Source organism: Cucurbita pepo, chromosome 20 (genome assembly GCF_057944985.1).
Source record: "Cucurbita pepo subsp. pepo isolate OVF chromosome 20, ASM5794498v1, whole genome shotgun sequence".
In the NCBI taxonomy this organism is placed as follows: Eukaryota; Viridiplantae; Streptophyta; class Magnoliopsida; order Cucurbitales; family Cucurbitaceae; genus Cucurbita; species Cucurbita pepo.
In genome coordinates, this window is record NC_141817.1 from 8,436,503 (window position 1) to 8,442,795 (window position 6,293).

Consider the following 6,293-nt stretch of genomic DNA (forward strand, 5'->3'; position numbering starts at 1 on the left):
AAACCTTTGTGTTTTCTTGATACCCTTTTGGTGTTATTCTTTTTCAAATCTTGCTTTAGGTTTGATGTTTAAACCGATTCATTGAATTAGTTTTGATCAAGCTAATTCTGGAGTGAATTGTCTTGGTATCTAAGAGTGACCATCATAGATTCCAAGTTCGATCTAAGAGTCATTCATCTTCTAACCAGCTCTTGGTTGGAATCAATCCGTTAAGTTAGCTTTCTCTGTGAGCGTTTTGCAAGGATTCTAGAAGGACCTCTAGCTTTGCAAATTCCAGCATTGTTGGCGCTTATCATTTGGTATCAGAGCATTTGGTCGACGTTCTTTGGCCGCTCTAGAGGTGAAATATTTTTATTGTTATTTTTTTTGTATCAATTTTTTCTCTCTCTCAGATTCTCGAAAAAAAGAAAAAAAAACCAGCCTTTACATTCTTGACCTAGTACCAAAAGCCTACCTTTGAGTGTTAAACACGAGTGTCCCTGAGTGAAATTTTTGTGAGAAGTGTGGTGAGGTCCCTTGATAACAAAATGTTACATAATGGAGAAGCAGTACCACCAGTACCAAATCTTAATACAACCATTCTTCAAGCAATTCAAGGTATGATGGAAATGATGATGGAAGATAGACAAGAAAGAAGAGCGCAACAACAAAGACAAGAACGAACATTACAAGAAGATGAAGGTATAGTAGTACAAGAAAGACAAGTTGATGGTAGATGGAGAGGAAGAAATAACCATGCAACTATTATGCAACCTAGAAGGATGGAAAGAGTACATGAAGATAGAGATGGAGGAGTTAAACTCAAAATCCCACCATTTTGTGGAACGGCAGATTCTGAGGCATACTTGCAGTGGGAAAGAAAGATAGAGCATGTGTTTGATTGCAACACCTATAGTGAAAATAAGAAGATGAGACTTGCTATTGCCGAATTTACCAATCATGCTGGTGATTGGTACCAACATCTCAAATCTGAGAGAAGAAGAAAAGAGGAGGATCCAATAGAGACATGGGAAGAACTTAAAGAAGCCATGAGAAAAAGGTATGTTCCAAAACATTATGAAAGAAATTTGAAAACTAAATTGCAAGGTTTGAGGCAAGGAACAAAAAGTGTGGCGGTATATTATCAAGAGATGGAAACTATGATGGAAAGAGCAAATGTTAGAGAAGAAGAAGAAGATACCATGTCTAGATTCCTTGGAGGTTTGAATCGAGAAATTGCTCATCTTGTTGACAGAAATCCACAACCATATCTGGAAGACATGTATCATTATGCTCTCAAAATTGAAGACCAGTTGAAGGAAGAAAAAGAGCATTCAAAAAGGTACACATCACGAACTAACACCTTTTCAAATTCTAAAACTTGGAACAAGGATAGTTTTGTGAATAGAAATGAATCAATGTCACCAAAAGAAAAGTTTGTGGCTGCTAAAAGAGTGGAGGCTGAGAGTTCCATTGGTAAAAAGAATGAAGCTTCAAAGACGGTAAAGGAGAAGACTAGTTCTATTCAATGTTGGAAGTGCAAAGGGTTTGGACACATGAGCAAAGAGTGTGTTAATAAAAAAGTTATGGTGATAAGGAATGGTATACTTGATTCAGATGATGAATGTGAGGATCATGACTCACAGCTTGTGGAAGAAATCGCAGCATATGATGATGAGTATGTTGAAAAAGGTAATTCCATATCTTTGATCACAAGAAGGGTACTCAATGTTCAAATCAAGGAAGAGAAATTTGAAGATCAAAGGGAAAACTTGTTCCACACAAGATGTTTGGTCAAAGCAAACCCATGCAGCTTGCTGATTGATGATAGTGGAAGTTGCACAAATGTGGTAAGCAGCTTCCTTGTAAAAAGACTTCAACTTTCTGTCCATCCCCATCCAAAACCATACAAACTTCATTGGTTAACAAACAAAGAAGAAATTAAGGTGAATTCTCAAGCTCTTATTTCTTTTACTCTTGGAAGATATAAAGATGAAGTTCTTTGTGATGTCGTACCAATGCATGCGGGGGACATCTTATTCGGCCGACCTTGGCAATATGATAGAAAGGTAACATTTGATGGTTTGATGAACAAGTATACTTTTACTTTGTGTGGGAAGAAATTTACTTTACTTCCATTGTCTCCATATGAAGTACATTGTGACCAATTGAGATTGGAGAAGAAAAGAAAAGAATATGAAGAACAACAGTGGAGAGAAGAAACTAAGGTAAAGGTGAGAAAAAAAAAAGTGAGGAAAAAAAAAAATAATATTCAGTTCTTGTCCGGAAAGAACGAAGAATTTGATTTGAGGACAAATCCTTTTAAAGAAAGGGGGGATGATATGAATCCAACAACTGATCACGTGCATGTACCCGAATGATAGATTACAAGAAGCAAGATTAAGAAGATTCCAGAGGACTATACATTGCATCTTCAAAAGCTAGCTAGTGTACCGGTTGAAACAAAGACTTTTGAGCCAAAAAAATCTTTATAGCATTAGCATATCAAATCAAGAAGATAATGGAGTGGCTGATATTGGAAAGTAATTAGAAGACTTCCTTTGGTAGTTGAATTACCAATTAAGGAAATTATTAATGCCTTATTTGCTTCATTTTATATTTAATAGCATTTATTAATAGTTTGTATGAATTGCCTTATATTCTTCAATTTGTATTTAATAGCATTTATTAGCATTTATTAGTGGTTGGTGGCTGAACTTTATTTTGTTAGGGTTATCTTCTGGGCCTATTTAAAGGCATGTAATACTCATGTTTGAGAGATTTTGGTTGAATACAGAAAAAACCTTTGTGTTTTCTTGATACCCTTTTGGTGTTATTCTTTTTCAAATCTTGCTTTAGGTTTGATGTTTAAACCGATTCATTGAATTAGTTTTGATCAAGCTAATTCTGGAGTGAATTGTCTTGGTATCTAAGAGTGACCATCATAGATTCCAAGTTCGATCTAAGAGTCATTCATCTTCTAACCAGCTCTTGGTTGGAATCAATCCGTTAAGTTAGCTTTCTCTGTGAGCGTTTTGCAAGGATTCTAGAAGGACCTCTAGCTTTGCAAATTCCAGCATTGTTGGCGCTTATCAATTTGGCTCAGGGTCGTGGATGTGTTTTTTCTCGAATCAACTTACTTGGCTTGTGGATGTGTTTTTTCTCGAATCAACTTACTTGGCTTGTGGATGTGTTTTTTCTCGAATCAACTTACTTGGCTTGGCTATACCCTTAGAAATAATGCATAGGTTTGTAAGTTCATGGTTCTGACTTTAGAGGGTCTATCATAAAAAGCTAAGGGTATAACCTAAGCATGTGATGTTCTACTCCTATCACAAAAAATACCTATCATTTTTATGCTTCATAACATCATAACTAGATGCCATATAAAACTTCAGGTTAGTCGTAAAAGCCATAAAACATCATAGAAGGTATAGTAAGGGCATTTTTCGTTATTTTACTTGTATCATTGGTTTGTGCAATGCTCCTATAACCTTCAAATTCAACATGCATCGTGAATTCATGGTATAAGGCCATAACACTTGTAGGCTCTCTTCAAATTTAGGGCATGAAAAGGAAGCTCTCATCGTCCTCTTTAACAGCTCTATGATCACCAGCTTTGACTTGTATAGAAGCTCCACAAATCTTCATCTAAATTTCGAGGTATTTTCCATATTTGATTCTCGTACCCTCAGGCAACCTCAACAATTGGATGGCTTTGTGACGATTCCGTATAGGCCTAGGTAGATTCTTTGGTTGTTACATTAAGTACATGGACATTTCATATATTAGAGTTAGAGATGACCAAATTGGTCTAAGGTATTTTGTTTCTTTTAATGTTAGCCCATCCCTAATCTATTTTCATTCCTATATCTTTTTAAGAAATATGTGAACATTAATGTCTAGAACTTGACTATTAATGTTGGAGTTAGTCTAAGATGCTAGATTAAGGTTTTGGTTCGAAAGGACTCGAGTTCAAAAAATTTCTTGTGGGATCCTAATAAGATTTAATAATTATGTTATCTTTTGATCCCTAAACCTTTATAAAGAATACAAATGGATTAATTTTTTTCCAAGCATCAAAGTTGAGATGGCCGAGTTGGTCTAAGGCGCCAGATTAAGGTTTTGGTCCGAAAGGGCGTGGGTTCAAATCCCACTCTCAACAATTATTTTTTATACGATGTTTAATATTTTGATCACTTATAAAGAATACAGATGGATTAATTTTTTTTCAAGCATCAAAGTTGAGATGGCCGAGTTTGTTTAAGGCGTAATATGTTGATCCCTAAATCTTTATAAAGAATACGGATGGATTAATTTTTTTTTCAAGCATTAAAGTTGAGATTAAAGAATACGGATGGATTAATTTTTTTTTTTCAAGCATTAAAGTTGAGATGGTCGAGTGGTCTAAGGCGCTAGATTAAGGTTCTGGTCGAAAAGACTTATATAAAGAATATGGATGAATTAAGATTTCTAAGCAGTTTGTATCGAGCTGCCCAACAAGGTGGAAAAATGACTTGAAAGTTGACCCTGACTCGATGAATTTGACTATAAAATTAGGAGCCTCCACCAAAAATGATTTCCTACCTACTTTGAGAGCCTATAACTCGTGCTATAGTCCACGACAAGGTAAAAATTGATTCCTAACTTCTTCTTGCAATCCCATCTGCCACTTTTATGAAGAAGATGAACTAGTCACGTCACCCTAAGTCAGAACTTCCTTTAGTCCTTCACCATATTTGTAGGAATTGCTTCGAAATAATCCAATTAAGTAATGTTAGATTAACCTACTAAATGGACTCCATTACTTATGAGATATGACATCTTAAGGTTACACATGAAATTTGGTAATCACAGTATACATATCATGAACATTAAATGCAGAAATACTTCATTTAAACTTTCATAAAACGTCATCTTCATATTAAAATATAGTCATGGACTTATGTATTTTGAAAACACCTTTAAAACGACGCAAAAAAAGACTAAATGATATGAACCAAGAGACATCAATCATACAATATATTTCAAAGAAGATGTGAAGAAAATATTGTTGAAATTATCAAAAGATATTTCAATTCATGCCACATTGAAGAAGAATGAAGTTTCATGTTATAAATTTTAGGTGAATTACAATTTAGAGTTATTGTACTTCATTAATGTATTTTAAGACTTTGTAGTTACTTTAGGTTAGAATTACAGAATGGTTAATTATGGCCATTAAGTATGAATGTTACCGCTCTTGGAATGCCTTTAATAGTTTCATTTTGAGACTATATAAAACCATGTAGGTTGATTACATAATGGTTAATTATGGCCATTAAGTATGAAAGTTACAAGTCTTGAAATGCCTTTAATAGTTTCATTTTGAGGCTATGTAAAGCCATGTGTTGTATTTGTACGTAGACTTGGAAAATATAGTAAAAGAAGCATTTGTGCTTTTCTTTAGCCAATGGCTAAGTTTCTTTGCAATTCTATGTAGTTTAGGTTGCATGTAGAATCATTCAAGCTCGACATGATCAATCTTGCTTGTGGAGTGATTCGAATCTCAAGCAAGTGTTCTTGCGTTTAGATATTTGATCAACAAGAATCATTCAAGCTAGACATGATCGATTTGGCTTATGGAGTGATTCGAATCTCAAACAATGTTCTTGCCTTGAGATATTAGATCGACAAGGTAATCCGAATCTTATTCCCCATGTATTGATTCCTTATCTTATCACTAAATAAAATAAATAAACGTTTACATTCAAAACATCTTATCCTAGTCTAAGTCTAAGAAAATAAATGTGACTACCCTGTGCATGTGTCATGGTCTCGAGTTGCAATGTCGTCGTCAGTCGTACAGGAATGCCTTGCCTTAACTTGAAATAGAAGTAGCACGTAGCTTGAGTATTTAAAGAAATACTCAGTAAGTGACCCCATTATTGGGGTTAAATGCAATGACGGATCCTATCATATCAGTCTATTTTCCTACGACACTATCCTAACGGGCAACTTGGATGTCTACCATATACTCTACACAAAACTCATACGTGCGAGTATAGACGCACTAGTAAGCTCGCACACCGCTGGGCCCCTTTCCTTGTCGAGCGAGCATGCTCTGGTAGCTCTTTATGTCGAACACCCGTTAGAATTAGTAACCGTCACGACAGCATTATGTAAAGCATAATGATAGTTCTCCTGCTTAGTGGTGTACGCGTCCCTACTCTCGTGAGAGAATATGGTATCCCCCAATGCATGAACACACATAATGCATGAGATCCCAATATTTTTCAATTTTCAACATTATTAAATATAATCCCGCTACCGTT

At 35.2% G+C, this 6,293-nt stretch overlaps 1 non-coding gene across 1 annotated transcript; it reads left to right on the forward strand.

Moving 5' to 3' along the window:
* The first annotated feature begins 4,063 nt into the window (after positions 1–4,063).
* On the forward strand, positions 4,064–4,144 carry TRNAL-AAG (transfer RNA leucine (anticodon AAG)). Its single transcript has one exon. It is a non-coding gene; the product is annotated as a tRNA-Leu (tRNA).
* The last annotated feature ends 2,149 nt before the right edge of the window (positions 4,145–6,293 follow it).